The following is a 17289-nucleotide window of genomic DNA, read 5'->3' on the forward strand; positions in this document are numbered from 1 at the left end:
CACAGGAGCATCACCCACCCTTGAGCGAGCATCGTCTGTTGCCGGCCGAGCAACGTTTTTGTTTGCCACGTGCCGCCACGATCCCAAGGTTCCTCATCAGAGCTTGGAACAAGAATCTCTATCGTCATCTCGTCAGCCGAAGCCACGTCACCACCTCGTGACCTCGTCAGAAGGCTAGAAATGGGATCGGCAGGACTGCCGCCTCGGGAATTGCAGCCAAGCTTTGCCAGTGCACTAAACGTGTCGCGAATATTTCACAGGAGTATCACCCACCCTTGAGCGAGAATCGTCTGTTTCCGGCCGAGCAACGTTTTTGTTTGCCACGTGCCGCCACGATCCCAAGGGTCCTCATCAGAGCTTGGAACAAGAATCTCTATCGTCATCTCGTCAGCCGAAGCCACGTCACCACCTCGTGACCTCGTCAGAAGGCTACAAAAGGGATCGACAGGACTGCCGCCTCGGGATTTGCAGCCAAGCTTTGCCAGTGCACTAAACGTGTCGCGAATCTTTCACAGGAGCATCACCCACCCTTGAGCGAGCATCGTCTGTTGCCGGCCGAGCAACGTTTTTGTTTGCCACGTGCCGCCACGATCCCAAGGGTCCTCATCAGAGCTTGGAACAAGAATCTCTATCGTCATCTCGTCAGCCGAAGCCACGTCACCACCTCGTGACATCGTCAGAAGGCTACAAAAGGGATCGGCAGGACTGCCGCCTCGGGATTAGCAGCCAAGCTTTGCCAATGCACTAAACGTGTCGCGAATCTTTCACAGGAGCATCACCCACCCTTCAGCGAGCATCGTCTGTTGCCGGCCGAGCAACGTTTTTGTTTGCCACGTGCCGCCACGATCCCAAGGGTCCTCATCAGAGCTTGGAACAAGAATCTCTATCGTCATCTCGTCAGCCGAAGCCACGTCACCACCTCGTGACCTCGTCAGAAGGCTACAAAAGGGATCGACAGGACTGCCGCCTCGGGATTTGCAGCCAAGCTTTGCCAGTGCACTAAACGTGTCGCGAATCTTTCACAGGAGCATCACCCACCCTTGAGCGAGCATCGTCTGTTGCCGGCCGAGCAACGTTTTTGTTTTCCACGTGCCGCCACGATCCCAAGGGTCCTCATCAGAGCTTGGAACAACAATCTCTATCGTCATCTCGTCAGCCGAAGCCACGTCACCACCTCGTGACCTCGTCAGAAGGCTACAAAAGGGATCGGCAGGACTGCCCCTCGGGATTTGCAGCCAAGCTTTGCCAGTGCGCTAAACGTGTCGCGAATCTTTCACAGGAGCATCACCCACCCTTGAGCGAGCATCGTCTGTTGCCGGCCGAGCAACGTTTTTGTTTGCCACGTGCCGCCACGATACCAAGGGTCCCCTTCAGAGCTTGGAACAACAATCTCTATCGTCATCTCGTCAGCCGAAGCCACGTCACCACCTCGTGACCTCGTCAGAAGGCTACAAAAGGGATCGGCAGGACTGCCGCCTCGGGATTTGTAGCCAAGCTTTGCCAGTGCACTAAACGTGTCGCGAATCTTTCACAGGAGCATCACCCACCCTTGAGCGAGCATCGTCTGTTGCCGGCCGAGCAACGTTTTTGTTTGCCACGTGCCGCCACGATACCAAGGGTCCCCTTCAGAGCTTGGAACAACAATCTCTATCGTCATCTCGTCAGCCGAAGCCACGTCACCACCTCGTGACCTCGTCAGAAGGCTACAAAAGGGATCGGCAGGACTGCCGCCTCGGGATTTGCAGCCAAGCTTTGCCAGTGCACTAAACGTTTCGCGAATCTTTCACAGGAGCATCACCCACCCTTGAGCGAGCATCGTCTGTTGCCGGCCGAGCAACCTTTTTGTTTGCCACGTGCCGCCACGATCCCAAGGGTCCGCATCAGAGCTTGGAACAAATATCTCTATCGTCATCTCGTCAGCCGAAGCCACATCACCACCTCGTGACCTCGTTAAAAGGCTACAAAAGGGATGGGCAGGGCTGCCGCCTCGGAATTTGTAGCCAAGCTTTGCCAGTGCCCTAAACGTGTCGCGAATCTTTCACAGGAGCATTACCCACCCTTGAGCGAGCATCGTCTGTTGCCGGCCGAGCAACATTTTTGTTTCCCACGTGCCGCCACGATCCCAAGGGTCCTCATCAGAGCTTGGAACAACAATCTCTATCGTCATCTCGTCAGCCGAAGCCACGTCACCACTTCGTGACCTCGTTAGAAGGCTACAAAAGGGATCGGCAGGACTGCCGCCTCGAAATTTGCAGCCAAGCTTTGCCAGTGCCCTAAACGTGTCGCGAATCTTTCACAGGAGCATTACCCACCCTTGAGCGAGCATCGTCTGTTGCCGGCCGAGCAACATTTTTGTTTCCCACGTGCCGCCACGATCCCAAGGGTCCTCATCAGAGCTTGGAACAACAAACTCTATCGTCATCTCGTCAGCCGAAGCCACGTCACCACCTCGTGACCTCATTAGAAGGCTACAAAAGGGATGGGCAGGGCTGCCGCCTCGGGATTTGCAGCCAAGCTTTGCCAGTGCCCTAAACGTGTCGCGAATCTTTCACAGGAGCATCACCCACCCATGAGCGAGCATCGTCTGTTGCCGGCCGAGCAACATTTTTGTTTCCCACGTGCCGCCACGATCCCAAGGGTCCTCATCAGAGCTTGGAACAACAATCTCTATCGTCATCTCGTCAGCCGAAGCCACGTCACCACCTCGTGACCTCATTAGAAGGCTACAAAAGGGATGGGCAGGGCTGCCGCCTCGAAATTTGTAGCCAAGCTTTGCCGGTGCCCTAAAGTGTCGCGAATCTTTCACAGGAGCATCACCCACCCATGAGCGAGCATCGTCTGTTGCCGGCCGAGCAACATTTTTGTTTCCCACGTGCCGCCACGATCCCAAGGGTCCTCATCAGAGCTTGGAACAACAATCTCTATCGTCATCTCGTCAGCCGAAGCCACGTCACCACCTCGTGACCTTGTTAGAAGGCTACAAAAGGGATGGGCAGGGCTGCCGCCTCGGGATTTGCAGCCAAGCTTTGCCAGTGCACTAAACCTGTCGCGAATCTTTCACAGGAGCATCACCCACCCATGAGCGAGCATCGTCTGTTGCCGGCCGAGCAACATTTTTGTTTCCCACGTGCCGCCACGATCCCAAGGGTCCTCATCAGAGCTTGGAACAACAATCTCTATCGTCATCTCGTCAGCCGAAGCCACGTCACCACCTCGTGACCTCGTTAGAAGGCTACAAAAGGGATGGGCAGGGCTGCCGCCTCGGGATTTGCAGCCAAGCTTTGCCAGTGCCCTAAACGTGTCGCGAATCTTTCACAGGAGCATCACCCACCCATGAGCGAGCATCGTCTGTTGCCGGCCGAGCAACATTTTTGTTTCCCACGTGCCGCCACGATCCCAAGGGTCCTCATCAGAGCTTGGAACAACAATCTCTATCGTCATCTCGTCAGCCGAAGCCACGTCACCACCTCGTGACCTCGTTAGGAGGCTACAAAAGGGATGGGCAGGGCTGCCGCCTCGGGATTTGCAGCCAAGCTTTGCCAGTGCACTAAACCTGTCGCGAATCTTTCACAGGAGCATCACCCACCCATGAGCGAGCATCGTCTGTTGCCGGCCGAGCAACATTTTTGTTTCCCACGTGCCGCCACGATCCCAAGGGTCCTCATCAGAGCTTGGAACAACAATCTCTATCGTCATCTCGTCAGCCGAAGCCACGTCACCACCTCGTGACCTCGTTAGAAGGCTACAAAAGGGATGGGCAGGGCTGCCGCCTCGGGATTTGCAGCCAAGCTTTGCCAGTGCACTAAACCTGTCGCGAATCTTTCACAGGAGCATCACCCACCCATGAGCGAGCATCGTCTGTTGCCGGCCGAGCAACATTTTTGTTTCCCACGTGCCGCCACGATCCCAAGGGTCCTCATCAGAGCTTGGAACAACAATCTCTATCGTCATCTCGTCAGCCGAAGCCACGTCACCACCTCGTGACCTCGTTAGAAGGCTACAAAAGGGATGGGCAGGGCTGCCGCCTCGGGATTTGCAGCCAAGCTTTGCCAGTGCCCTAAACGTGTCGCGAATCTTTCACAGGAGCATCACCCACCCATGAGCGAGCATCGTCTGTTGCCGGCCGAGCAACATTTTTGTTTCCCACGTGCCGCCACGATCCCAAGGGTCCTCATCAGAGCTTGGAACAAGAATCTCTATCGTCATCTCGTCAGCCGAAGCCACGTCACCACCTCGTGACCTCGTCAGAAGGCTACAAAAGGGATCGACAGGACTGCCGCCTCGGGATTTGCAGCCAAGCTTTGCCAGTGCACTAAACGTGTCGCGAATCTTTCACAGGAGCATCACCCACCCTTGAGCGAGCATCGTCTGTTGCCGGCCGAGCAACGTTTTTGTTTGCCACGTGCCGCCACGATCCCAAGGGTCCTCATCAGAGCTTGGAACAACAATCTCTATCGTCATCTCGTCAGCCGAAGCCACGTCACCACCTCGTGACCTCGTCAGAAGGCTACAAAAGGGATCGGCAGGACTGCCCCTCGGGATTTGCAGCCAAGCTTTGCCAGTGCGCTAAACGTGTCGCGAATCTTTCACAGGAGCATCACCCACCCTTGAGCGAGCATCGTCTGTTGCCGGCCGAGCAACGTTTTTGTTTGCCACGTGCCGCCACGATACCAAGGGTCCCCTTCAGAGCTTGGAACAACAATCTCTATCGTCATCTCGTCAGCCGAAGCCACGTCACCACCTCGTGACCTCGTCAGAAGGCTACAAAAGGGATCGGCAGGACTGCCGCCTCGGGATTTGTAGCCAAGCTTTGCCAGTGCACTAAACGTGTCGCGAATCTTTCACAGGAGCATCACCCACCCTTGAGCGAGCATCGTCTGTTGCCGGCCGAGCAACGTTTTTGTTTGCCACGTGCCGCCACGATACCAAGGGTCCCCTTCAGAGCTTGGAACAACAATCTCTATCGTCATCTCGTCAGCCGAAGCCACGTCACCACCTCGTGACCTCGTCAGAAGGCTACAAAAGGGATCGGCAGGACTGCCGCCTCGGGATTTGCAGCCAAGCTTTGCCAGTGCACTAAACGTTTCGCGAATCTTTCACAGGAGCATCACCCACCCTTGAGCGAGCATCGTCTGTTGCCGGCCGAGCAACCTTTTTGTTTGCCACGTGCCGCCACGATCCCAAGGGTCCGCATCAGAGCTTGGAACAAATATCTCTATCGTCATCTCGTCAGCCGAAGCCACATCACCACCTCGTGACCTCGTTAAAAGGCTACAAAAGGGATGGGCAGGGCTGCCGCCTCGGAATTTGTAGCCAAGCTTTGCCAGTGCCCTAAACGTGTCGCGAATCTTTCACAGGAGCATTACCCACCCTTGAGCGAGCATCGTCTGTTGCCGGCCGAGCAACATTTTTGTTTCCCACGTGCCGCCACGATCCCAAGGGTCCTCATCAGAGCTTGGAACAACAATCTCTATCGTCATCTCGTCAGCCGAAGCCACGTCACCACTTCGTGACCTCGTTAGAAGGCTACAAAAGGGATCGGCAGGACTGCCGCCTCGAAATTTGCAGCCAAGCTTTGCCAGTGCCCTAAACGTGTCGCGAATCTTTCACAGGAGCATTACCCACCCTTGAGCGAGCATCGTCTGTTGCCGGCCGAGCAACATTTTTGTTTCCCACGTGCCGCCACGATCCCAAGGGTCCTCATCAGAGCTTGGAACAACAAACTCTATCGTCATCTCGTCAGCCGAAGCCACGTCACCACCTCGTGACCTCATTAGAAGGCTACAAAAGGGATGGGCAGGGCTGCCGCCTCGGGATTTGCAGCCAAGCTTTGCCAGTGCCCTAAACGTGTCGCGAATCTTTCACAGGAGCATCACCCACCCATGAGCGAGCATCGTCTGTTGCCGGCCGAGCAACATTTTTGTTTCCCACGTGCCGCCACGATCCCAAGGGTCCTCATCAGAGCTTGGAACAACAATCTCTATCGTCATCTCGTCAGCCGAAGCCACGTCACCACCTCGTGACCTCATTAGAAGGCTACAAAAGGGATGGGCAGGGCTGCCGCCTCGAAATTTGTAGCCAAGCTTTGCCGGTGCCCTAAAGTGTCGCGAATCTTTCACAGGAGCATCACCCACCCATGAGCGAGCATCGTCTGTTGCCGGCCGAGCAACATTTTTGTTTCCCACGTGCCGCCACGATCCCAAGGGTCCTCATCAGAGCTTGGAACAACAATCTCTATCGTCATCTCGTCAGCCGAAGCCACGTCACCACCTCGTGACCTTGTTAGAAGGCTACAAAAGGGATGGGCAGGGCTGCCGCCTCGGGATTTGCAGCCAAGCTTTGCCAGTGCACTAAACCTGTCGCGAATCTTTCACAGGAGCATCACCCACCCATGAGCGAGCATCGTCTGTTGCCGGCCGAGCAACATTTTTGTTTCCCACGTGCCGCCACGATCCCAAGGGTCCTCATCAGAGCTTGGAACAACAATCTCTATCGTCATCTCGTCAGCCGAAGCCACGTCACCACCTCGTGACCTCGTTAGAAGGCTACAAAAGGGATGGGCAGGGCTGCCGCCTCGGGATTTGCAGCCAAGCTTTGCCAGTGCCCTAAACGTGTCGCGAATCTTTCACAGGAGCATCACCCACCCATGAGCGAGCATCGTCTGTTGCCGGCCGAGCAACATTTTTGTTTCCCACGTGCCGCCACGATCCCAAGGGTCCTCATCAGAGCTTGGAACAACAATCTCTATCGTCATCTCGTCAGCCGAAGCCACGTCACCACCTCGTGACCTCGTTAGGAGGCTACAAAAGGGATGGGCAGGGCTGCCGCCTCGGGATTTGCAGCCAAGCTTTGCCAGTGCACTAAACCTGTCGCGAATCTTTCACAGGAGCATCACCCACCCATGAGCGAGCATCGTCTGTTGCCGGCCGAGCAACATTTTTGTTTCCCACGTGCCGCCACGATCCCAAGGGTCCTCATCAGAGCTTGGAACAACAATCTCTATCGTCATCTCGTCAGCCGAAGCCACGTCACCACCTCGTGACCTCGTTAGAAGGCTACAAAAGGGATGGGCAGGGCTGCCGCCTCGGGATTTGCAGCCAAGCTTTGCCAGTGCACTAAACCTGTCGCGAATCTTTCACAGGAGCATCACCCACCCATGAGCGAGCATCGTCTGTTGCCGGCCGAGCAACATTTTTGTTTCCCACGTGCCGCCACGATCCCAAGGGTCCTCATCAGAGCTTGGAACAACAATCTCTATCGTCATCTCGTCAGCCGAAGCCACGTCACCACCTCGTGACCTCGTTAGAAGGCTACAAAAGGGATGGGCAGGGCTGCCGCCTCGGGATTTGCAGCCAAGCTTTGCCAGTGCCCTAAACGTGTCGCGAATCTTTCACAGGAGCATCACCCACCCATGAGCGAGCATCGTCTGTTGCCGGCCGAGCAACATTTTTGTTTCCCACGTGCCGCCACGATCCCAAGGGTCCTCATCAGAGCTTGGAACAACAATCTCTATCGTCATCTCGTCAGCCGAAGCCACGTCACCACCTCGTGACCTCGTTAGAAGGCTACAAAAGGGATGGGCAGGGCTGCCGCCTCGGGATTTGCAGCCAAGCTTTGCCAGTGCCCTAAACCTGTCGCGAATCTTTCACAGGAGCATCACCCACCCATGAGCGAGCATCGTCTGTTGCCGGCCGAGCAACATTTTTGTTTCCCACGTGCCGCCACGATCCCAAGGTTCCTCATCAGAGCTTGGAACAACAATCTCTATCGTCATCTCGTCAGCCGAAGCCACGTCACTACCTCGTGACCTCGTCAGAAGGCTACAAAAGGGATCGGTAGGACTGCCGCCTCGGGATTTGCAGCCAAGCTTTGCCAGTGCAACAAACGTGTCGCGAATCTTTCACAGGAGCATCACCCACCCTTGAGCGAGCATCGTCTGTTGCCGGCCGAGCAACGTTTTTGTTTGCCACGTGCCGCCACGATCCCAATGTTCCTCATCAGAGCTTGGAACAAAAATCTCTATCGTCATCTCGTCAGCCGAAGCCACGTCACCACCTCGTGACCTCGTCAGAAGGCTACAAAAGGGATCGGCAGGACTGCCGCCTCGGGATTTGCAGCCAAGCTTTGCCAGTGTACTAAACCTGTCGCGAATCTTTCACAGGAGCATCACCCACCCATGAGCGAGCATCGTCTGTTGCCGGCCGAGCAACGTTTTTGTTTGCCACGTGCCGCCACGATACCAAGGGTCCCCTTCAGATCTTGGAACAACAATCTCTATCGTCATCTCGTCAGCCGAAGCCACGTCACCACCTCGTGACCTCGTCAGAAGGCTACAAAAGGGGTCGGCAGGACTGCCGCCTCGGGATTTGCAGCCAAGCTTTGCCAGTGCAACAAACGTGTCGCGAATCTTTCACAGGAGCATCACCCACCCTTGAGCGAGCATCGTCTGTTGCCGGCCGAGCAACGTTTTTGTTTGCCACGTGCCGCCACGATCCCAATGTTCCTCATCAGAGCTTGGAACAAAAATCTCTATCGTCATCTCGTCAGCCGAAGCCACGTCACCACCTCGTGACCTCGTCAGAAGGCTACAAAAGGGATCGGCAGGACTGCCGCCTCGGGATTTGCAGCCAAGCTTTGCCAGTGCACTAAACCTTTCGCGAATCTTTCACAGGAGCATCACCCACCCATGAGCGAGCATCGTCTGTTGCCGGCCGAGCAACGTTTTTGTTTGCCACGTGCCGCCACGATACCAAGGGTCCCCTTCAGATCTTGGAACAACAATCTCTATCGTCATCTCGTCAGTCGAAGCCACGTCACCACCTCGTGACCTCGTCAGAAGGCTACAAAAGGGGTCGGCAGGACTGCCGCCTCGGGATTTGTAGCCAAGCTTTGCCAGTGCACTAAACGTTTCGCGAATCTTTCACAGGAGCATCACCCACCCTTGAGCGAGCATCGTCTGTTGCCGGCCGAGCAACCTTTTTGTTTGCCACGTGCCGCCACGATCCCAAGGGTCCGCATCAGAGCTTGGAACAAATATCTCTATCGTCATCTCGTCAGCCGAAGCCACGTCACCACCTCGTTACCTCGTTAGAAGGCTACAAAAGGGATCGGCAGGACTGCCGCCTCGGAATTTGTAGCCAAGCTTTGCCGGTGCCCTAAACGTGTCGCGAATCTTTCACAGGAGCATTACCCACCCTTGAGCGAGCATCGTCTGTTGCCGGCCGAGCAACATTTTTGTTTCCCACGTGCCGCCACGATCCCAAGGGTCCTCATCAGAGCTTGGAACAACAATCTCTATCGTCATCTCGTCAGCAGAAGCCACGTCACCACCTCGTGACCTCGTTAGAAGGCTACAAAAGGGATCGGCAGGGCTGCCGCCTCGGGATTTGCAGCCAAGCTTTGCCAGTGCACTAAACGTGTCGCGAATCTTTCACAGGAGCATCACCCACCCTTGAGCGAGCATCGTCTGTTGCCGGCCGAGCAACATTTTGTTTGCCACGTGCCGCCACGATCCCAAGGGTCCTCATCAGAGCTTGGAAGAACAATCTCTATCGTCATCTCGTCAGCCGAAGCCACGTCACCACCTCGTGACCTCGTCAGAAGGCTACAAAAGGGATCGGCAGGACTGCCGCCTCGGGATTTGCAGCCAAGCTTTCCCAGTACACTAAACGTGTCGCGAATCTTTCACAAGAGCATCACCCACCCTTGACCGAGCATCGTCTGTTGCCGGCCGAGCAACGTTTTTGTTTGCCACGTGCCGCCACGATCCCAAGGGTCCTCATCAGAGCTTGGAACAACAATCTCTATCGTCATCTCGTCAGCCGAAGCCACGTCACCACCTCGTGACCTCGTCAGAAGGCTACAAAAGGGATCGGCAGGACTGCCGCCTCGGAATTTGTAGCCAAGCTTTGCCGGTGCCCTAAACGTGTCGCGAATCTTTCACAGGAGCATTACCCACCCTTGAGCGAGCATCGTCTGTTGCCGGCCGAGCAACATTTTTGTTTCCCACGTGCCGCCACGATCCCAAGGGTCCTCATCAGAGCTTGGAACAACAATCTCTATCGTCATCTCGTCAGCCGAAGTGGCCGAAGCCACGTCACCACCGCGTGACCTCGTCAGAAGGCTACAAAAGGGATCGGCAGGGCTGCCGCCTCGGGATTTGCAGCCAAGCTTTGCCAGTGCACTAAACGTGTCGCGAATCTTTCACAGGAGCATCACCCACCCTTGAGCGAGCATCGTCTGTTGCCGGCCGAGCAACATTTTGTTTGCCACGTGCCGCCACGATCCCAAGGGTCCTCATCAGAGCTTGGAAGAACAATCTCTATCGTCATCTCGTCAGCCGAAGCCACGTCACCACCTCGTGACCTCGTCAGAAGGCTACAAAAGGGATCGGCAGGACTGCCGCCTCGGGATTTGCAGCCAAGCTTTCCCAGTACACTAAACGTGTCGCGAATCTTTCACAAGAGCATCACCCACCCTTGACCGAGCATCGTCTGTTGCCGGCCGAGCAACGTTTTTGTTTGCCACGTGCCGCCACGATCCCAAGGGTCCTCATCAGAGCTTGGAACAACAATCTCTATCGTCATCTCGTCAGCCGAAGCCACGTCACCACCTCGTGACCTCGTCAGAAGGCTACAAAAGGGATCGGCAGAACTGCCGCCTCGGGATTTGCAGCTAAGCTTTGCCAGTGCACTAAACGTGTCGCGAATCTTTCACAGGAGCATCACCCACCCTTGAGCGAGCATCGTGTGTTGCCGGCGGAGCAACGTTTTTGTTTCCCACGTGCCTCCACGATCCCAAGGGTCCACATCAGAGCTTGGAACAACAATCTCTATCGTCATCTCGTCAGCCGTAAAGTCTCTGGATCCTGGGAAAGTAGCGCCATTGCCTTTCCTACCTGCTAGCCGGACACAAACGGATACTAACATACAGACGATCCAAACCTCGCAAGGCGATTGGCTAATCGGCCTACGTTGCCATGGAAATCGCCATCTTGGTCCATTTAAATCTTCGAAGCTTCCAGGGGGTCGTTCTAAACCAGTCGCGCCAAGATATCCATGGAGCATCGTCGTAATGGAAGCGTTCCTCGCCAATATAAGAGTCTTTGGCACTTGGTATGCGATCAAGTTATTAACCATGCCCATCCCCATGAATCTCTTACAATTATATTGTTCTTCTTGCGCATTTCAATACAGTAAACTTATTTTTCAGTACCTCCAAGCACCGACACAGCATCTGGTGGTGGTACGAACGTGTACGCCTGTTTCGCCGGTGTTTGGTTAGCAAAATCTCGGTATACAAAAAACGACTCAATAAAGCTAGCCGTCACCAGCGAATCTAGATCGGCTCACCAAGAACGGAGGGGTCAAGGAGAAATTGCTCATTTCATGGACCAAGATGGCGACCACACGGGGAGCTTGGCGTTACTTTCCCAGGATCCAGTGACTTTAGTCAGCCGAAGCCACGTCACCACCTCGTGACCTCGTCAGAAGGCTACAAAAGGGATCGGCAAGACTGCCGCCTCGGGATTTGCAGCCAAGCTTTGCCAGTGCACTAAACGTGTCCCGAATCTTTCACAGGAGCATCACCCACCCTTGAGCGAGCATCGTCTGTTGCCGGCTGAGCAACCTTTTTGTTTCCCACGTGCCGCCACGATCCCAAGGATCCTCATCAGAGCTTGGAACAACAATCTCTATCGTCATCTCGTCAGCCGAAGCCACGTCGCCACCTCGTGACCTCGTCAGAAGGCTACAAAAGGGATCGGCAGGACTGCCGCCTCGGGATTTGCAGCCAAGCTTTGCCAGTGCACTAAACGTGTCGCGAAACTTTCACTGGTGTGTACACTTGAGTAATTCCTTAGTGCTTGCCGTATATTTTTTAGTTACTTTGGCTGCAAATCCCATCCGAGTGTATAAATGGGTGTTGACGTTGTGACGTACCGAATACGAGTCGGAAGGTTCTCGCCCTGCTCGAAAAGAAAGACTCTCAAGTTATCACCAAAACAGTTCAACATTTCTGGCTTGGGAGCATTTAGTCATTTCAAGCTCCTCGCTGTCCTGACTGTGCTTTTTCTACTACTTTCTTCAGCAGGTGACGTTGAGCTAAACCCAGGTCCCACTAACGCTGAGAAAATAGATAAACTGCAAGAATCCATTGATAGTCTGATAGCAAGTAGCAGTCAAAACCAGAGGGAAAACGTATCCAAATTAAACGAAATCAACAAAGGTATTGCAGACCTGAGCTCTCGTGTGTTCAGCGTGGAAGTCAGAGTTGCAGAAATCGGCCAAATAAAGGAAAACCTGGCTAACGTCACCGAAACACTTGGTATTGTGGAGCGGGAATCTGCGAGTGCACATGAACAACTTTCTTGGCTAAGGAACTCTCTGGATGACATGAATGGGCAGATCCGCAGAAACATTCTAATCTTTGGCGGTTTGCCGGAACGTGAAAACGAAACCTGGAGTGACACAGAAGAAGTGGTGTCCACCTTTATCAAAGAAAAACTGACGCCTAACGTTAGCGAAATAGAAAGAGCCCATCGACTGGGGCCAAAGCGTCTAGGTTCAAACCGTCTAATAATTGTCCTCTTTCTCAGCTTCAAAGCTAAAGGTAACGTTCTCCGAAACGCTGTCAAAATAAAAAAACGTATCGCCGAGGGTATTGGTTTCAGAGGATTTTTCGCCGAGAGTACGTTTTCAAAGAAACAAATTGCTGGATTTTGCCACCCCGTTTAGGAATCAACATACTAGGTACAAACTTTCGTTCGATAAACTGCATGTTGGTAATGAAACGTATGTGTATAACTATGCTACCGAAACTGTCGCACCTGTTCAAAGACCACCTGAAGTTGTCTATGCAAACGTCTGACGAAACCGGAATGTACGTCAACGTTCTGTTTATCCAACATTGTCCTTTTTTGTTGTAAATTTCCGTAGTTTATTTCCAAAGCAAGATAAATTTGAGTACATTACCGCCTCTTGCAAACCTGACATAATTATTGGAACTGAAACTTGGTTGAGGTCAAGCGTCGACAACAAAGAGTTAACACTGAACAAATCATACAACATATACCGTAAAGACCGCCCAAATGCAAGGGGAGGTGGTGTACTCATTGCATTTGAAGCTAATTTAAAATGTACGTTAATAACTTATGACACGCTTCTTGAAACGTTGTGGATACGTTTGCAACTGTGCTTTCGTAAAGTTTTAATCGGCGCATGTTATCGTCCGCCGAACACAAACCCCAGCGAATTTCATGATTCCATGTATAGTTGTCTGGGGCACTTAACGGAAGCTTACCCAAACGACCACATATTACTAGCAGGAGATTTCAATTTTCCTGGTGTAGACTGGGCGACGCTTAGTCCCTCATTTCAGTGTGCAAATCCGGGTCACTGCAATGATTTTCTTGCCTTGGCTAACTGTTTCGGGCTGCACCAACTAGTTACCACCCCTACCCGAGGGAATGCGGTCTTAGGTCTATTTTTTGTCAACAAACCTGACCAAGTAAGCACAATAAATGTCCTAGATTTCATCAGTGATCATGCGATTATTTACGTTGAAACTACCTTTACCTCCGAAAACCGAGCAAACAATCGCAAGACAATATTTAACTACGCTCGAGCAAATATGGAAGTTATGAATATCTCGCTTAACGTATTTTTAGAAGAATTTTTGCCTCATTATCATGATCGCTTCGTCGAAGAAAATTGGACCCTATTCAAACGCGAAATTTGTAATTTGGTGTCAATCAACATTCCTAAAATCAATATCGCATCCAACCATCTCTCACCCTGGTTCACAAATTCCCTCAAACGTGTGTTGAACAAAAAGAAGAGGTTGTTTCAAAAAGCAAAAAGAACTAACAGAGACGATGATTGGCTCGCACATAGTCTTTGGTCAAAAAATATAAAAAAGAAAATTATAAAGGCAAAAAAGGAGTTTTTCGGAGTCAAACTGACACATATGCTAAGAAATGATCCTCGTAAGTTCTGGAAAGTATTAAATCCTAGTGAAACTCGAAGTAATTTGTTGTTCACAAACCAAGAGGGTGGCTGCCTGTCCGATAGCGATGCGGGCCATATGCTGAATAGCTTTTTCTCGGCGGTATTTACTCAAGAATCATTCCCGCTTCCTTTGCCACCGGAGTCTCAATTTGCACCCATGTCTCCCATTTTATTCACAAGTAATGGCATTGCTAAACTTATTGATAAACTACCGTCTCACTGCGCCGCCGGCGATGATGCCATATCTTCAAAGATTCTAAAAATGTTAAACCACTCGGCCTCTGTTCTTTTATCTCTGCTATTTCAGCAAAGTCTCGATACTGGCACTGTTCCGACTGACTGGGGTTTCGCTATCGTCAAACCAATCTTCAAATCTGGCATCAAGTCTGACCCTTCCAATTATCGGCCTATCTCCCTCACTAGCGTTTCGTGCAAGATCATGGAGCACGTCATTTTTACAGCTATTATGTCGCACCTCGACGGCAATGGCTTCCTTTTTTCAAATCAGCACGGCTTTAGACAAAATCACTCATGCAATACTCAAATATTTGAAATCATCACAGATTTGCACTTTAACACTCATGCTGGTACCCAGACTGATGTTATCTTCATCGACTTTGCAAAGGCATTTTATACAGTTCCCCATAGTCGCCTACTTTTAAAATTGGCCCATCTTCAAATAGACCCATCTATCGTGCAATGAACTGCAGCGTTTTTGCGTGGTAGAACCCAATCAGTAAAGTTAAACGATACCCTTTCCTCAACTTCCCGTGACATCAGGCGTTCCTCAGGGTAGCGTAATTGGTCCCCTCGTGTTTTTAATTTATATTAATGATCTTCCATCCACCTTATCATCAACAATCAGGTTGTTTGCAGACGATTGTGTTTTATATCGAAAAATAAGTAGTCCAAATGACAGTTGTGCTCTGCAAATTGACCTTGACAAAATTAGTAATTGGTGCTTAAAATGGCAGCTTAACATTAACATAAAAAAATGCCGGCTAATGAGAGTTACCAATAAAACTAATGTTATATTGACCCAGTACAGCCTCCTCTCTCTCTAACTAGACGTTGCCACGTAGTATAAATATCTAGGTGTCCATTTCATATCCAGCTTAACTTGGAACGAGCACATTAATCACATCACATTAAGCGCATCTAGAAAACTCGGTTTTCTAAGGCGTACGCTGTACCAGGCACCCCAAGAGACACGCCTGCTTGCCTATAAAACTATAATTTTACCGAAACTAGAATATGCAAATATAATCTGGAGCCCGCACCAAAATTACCTTTTTAAAAATCTTGGGGCCTTGCAAAGTAAAGCCGCCCGTTTTATTTCTGGAAATTACTCTTATCAAACCAGTGCCACGAGTTTAAAACAAAATCTGGGTCTGTCATGTTTGGAGATAAGAAGGAAAATTTCACGCTTGTGCTTTTTTCATCTAATTTATTACAGTGACTCTACTTTCAGACAAACTTTCTGTAGGCCTGCAACCCATATTTCGGCCCGATGTGATAACACCCAGAAAGTGGAACCTTTTGCATCACGCACTAATCTATTCCTCTCATCTCCATTAGTTTTGTGTATTTCAAATTGGAACGCACTCCCAGACTCTTTGGCAGCTGAACGTGACGAGTTGTTGTTTAGAAAAAAAATGTAGCGAATTATTGTTGAATTAGGTTTCCAAAATGATAATCTGTTTTCGGTTTGATTGTTCTTGGCATTGTGTACATTACTTGAGCCAATCAAGGGTCCCTCTGATGTTGTTCTTTCTTCTTTTTTTTTTATTGTTTCTGAATGCCAAGTTTTTTATGTATTATGCTTTTGTATTTTTTTCCCCGAATCCTCGGGTTTGATAGTTTTTGAACCCAAAGTTTTATATGTATTGTGCTCTGGGGGGGGGGGGGGGGGGGGGGGGGTATGATTTTTTTCCAAATCCTCGCTCATGTAATACGTAGGAAAGGATGTCTTTGAGCGACAATAAATGAAATGAAATGAAATATTGCTGTACCAACACTGACTGTCATTCACTATCTGACCTGCGTACGTGACTCACCTCGCTCTCCGCTTATCAGTGGTACGGCGGTTGGCGATATATACGCGCGCGGAATAAAGGCTGGGGGTTGTTCTGCTGGGAACTACTTGGTTGGCTGTCACTTCCTTCATCGTGCCGCGAGACACACGACAGGCAGGTCAGTGCTTTGCTACCCCGGCTGAGCGCGAGACATGAAGGCTACTTATGAGTGTGAACCAAATCCATACATCTTTCACAACGCAGGCGTCATGCGACAAGTTCCACGGAGAAACTCACCTGTTATTCCGAATTAATCTCCGATAATTTCCCAGCAGCTCCTCTTAGCGTCCTTATCTAGGTATACGGCTACGTCTTGATATATCAAAATGAAAATAGTCGCAGTTTCAAAGAACAGCTCCGTTTGGAAAGGCATTGGAAAGGCATTGGGGAAATAGGGATAGCAGACGAAACGAAACAACGCTCCTTCGCAACGTCAAAGACGCCCGGAGAAGCGGCTTGCGCTTTGCCATGGCATCGCAACGTCAATATCTACGCCACTTCCCATTGGCTCCTTTCTTCTGTGGCGAGAAACGGCGAGCCCTCAACAGCGCACGGGCAGATTGCCTTGACGGCGCCGAGTGGCGAGCCGCCGCGGGCGAAAACTGGTTTTAGCCGTCAGCCCGCGGCGGCCAGCGGCGCGCGGCAAGCCTCCGCGACGCTAGTGTGGTCGGGCCTTTGTTCACTCCACACTCTGCGGTTGAACACGTGTATAGGCTGCCTCGGCAGAAATATCCAGACCAGTGGATATCCGCGTCCGATCCGCATCCGCAGCCCCTGCCATCCGAATCCGATCCACAACCCGTCAAATATGATTTCGTTTGATCCGCATCTGCATCTGCCATCTATGGATATCCGCGGATGATCCGCGAGTTATCCGCGGGCCTTTAAGGCTATAACCATAATGTTCCAGGAAGGTATACTTCTCGAGAAGGCTGTCGTCACCATGTCTTTCTGCTCAATTGTCATGTCGATTATGTGCCTGCTACATTTTTCACGGAGACCAGAGATTATCCTCTCAATTGGAGACATTTTACAAGAAACGATATGATCCGTAGCGGGTTCAAAGAGCGGTCAGTAGCACCCCCAGGGTACCGCTGCCAGTTCTCAACACTCCATGATCATAGAACGCGTGACGACGCGGCCTAGTGCTGTGTGGTTATTGACTCATTATTTATCAGATTCGATGAGTATGCCATTTACTTCAGCCA

General features: G+C 51.6%; 1 protein-coding gene across 1 annotated transcript in view; it reads right to left on the reverse strand.

Annotated features, from left to right (window-relative positions):
* LOC115317863 (ornithine decarboxylase-like) overlaps window positions 1-17289 on the reverse strand; it is a 69970-nt gene that overhangs the window by 51693 nt on the left and 988 nt on the right. The window lies entirely within an intron of this gene.

Source organism: Ixodes scapularis, unplaced genomic scaffold (assembly GCF_016920785.2).
Source record: "Ixodes scapularis isolate PalLabHiFi unplaced genomic scaffold, ASM1692078v2 PGA_scaffold3__209_contigs__length_174095766, whole genome shotgun sequence".
NCBI classification, from domain to species: Eukaryota; Metazoa; Arthropoda; class Arachnida; order Ixodida; family Ixodidae; genus Ixodes; species Ixodes scapularis.